The following is a 1,711-nucleotide window of genomic DNA, read 5'->3' on the forward strand; positions in this document are numbered from 1 at the left end:
CTGATGAAGACAATCGTCGAGTGACACGTAGATGGCAATAATGGTAAACGAAAACCTTGATCAAATCTTGATCATCTTTAACCCCCAAGTGGTCGCACCCCAAAACTTACGCAACTGGTCGTGCCGAGTCATTGTGACCCGAGTTGAGTTTACAGAAATTTTTGTCAATATATTGGTGCCATTTTACTGCTACTTACTAAGTAAATTTTTCGAATAAGTTTTATAGATTTTTATTAATAAATTTTTAGCCATATATACTATGAACATAACATAAACTAAGGCCGATGAATAGTAAACGGTATCAATATTTACGCAGAGAACAAATACAGAAAAATGAAGTTTATAAAAAGAGGGAAATGTGCTTGAGCTTTACAAAATTTGAAGGCATCAGCCTGCTATATAAAACATACTAATGTCAGACTAAAACAGAATAAAGTGTCGGGTCAAAGGCGGAAAAAATCTGATACGCGCACGGTCGCGTCGATCCAAACATCGATCGCAGCGAAACGATGCAGTACTTCGAAAATCCAACTTTACTAAGCGGTAGAATAACAGAATATAATAGACTAGAATAGATTCAAATTTCGAACGACGCTATTTTATTTAAAAAATTATCTAAAATATCCAGTCGGGTAAAAATGACCCGACGCGACCATTAACGGTAAAATTTAATGGTAGGTACTATCAGGGGACGGAAGTGGAATGGACCAGGACGACATTGAGGCGCGTTTTCAAGTGTCACTCTCTCTCTAATGGTGACACAAAGACGCGATTCGTCAAAAACTACTATCGGCGTACAGAAGGCGTTCCACATATGTTAAACGAGCTAGTTTGGGAACCGGTAGAGTCTCGTTGGCTACCCGCTAAGCTTAGATTACTTAAACAATTGAGAATGGATGATTTTAAGAGCGACACGGAGAACATCACATTAGAACCCCGCTATAATTTCAGATCCGACAGAAATGATAAATCGTGAGAGATATTTAGCCGAAGAGATAGATGTGGGAATTCGTTTTTCCATATCCGCTCAAATTTGGTCCAGATGTTTAGGGGCCAGCTGCCGGTGAGTATATACACCACCTCTTCAGCGGCGAGAATCGTGCAAAAATGTGCGCCCATGGAAAAAATGACACGACCGACTCGAGGTGTATGACCGATTCAAAGACTAATGAACATTTTCAGTTTTACTGAAAAAAAAAAGAATTCCCGTACCGGGAATCGAACCCGGGCCTCCCGGGTGAGAGCCGGGTACCCTAACCACTAGACAATACGGGAGTTGCAAGTAACATTACCTCCGTACAAAAAAGTACTTTAATAAAGGTTAGGCGAACACCCGACTCCACTAAGGGCGTAGTCCAGTACAAGCTCCCAGTGCTCCGAAGCACTGGAAGCGAGTCTTTTCGTGGTCCAGTAGAAGCTACAAAAGCTCCCGTGGCGCTCTCGTACGTCACGCATGACGTCACTATATTCGCTTCTCTCTCGCTACAAACGCTCCCAAGAAATAGGTAGGGCGGCTGGAGCGAACCGGTTTTCAGCGCGAATTTGAACGGGAAGGAAGGCAAAAGAAAATGGTGTTCATAACAATTGTGGACCTGGCCGGCAATAATATGACCATTTGGAGTTGATGGAAGAAGTCGCTAAGAGAGCCTGGATAGTAAATGCTAAAAACAAATGGTTAAAGAACTATTCGGGGGATATTACGGTGAGGCAA

At 42.2% G+C, this 1,711-nt stretch overlaps 1 non-coding gene across 1 annotated transcript; it reads right to left on the reverse strand.

The window, feature by feature from the left end:
- Positions 1 to 1,203: 1,203 nt before the first annotated feature.
- Positions 1,204 to 1,275, reverse strand: Trnae-cuc. Its single transcript has one exon. It is a non-coding gene; the product is annotated as a tRNA-Glu (tRNA).
- Positions 1,276 to 1,711: the final 436 nt, after the last annotated feature.

Source organism: Ischnura elegans, chromosome 9 (genome assembly GCF_921293095.1).
Source record: "Ischnura elegans chromosome 9, ioIscEleg1.1, whole genome shotgun sequence".
Lineage (NCBI taxonomy): Eukaryota > Metazoa > Arthropoda > Insecta > Odonata > Coenagrionidae > Ischnura > Ischnura elegans.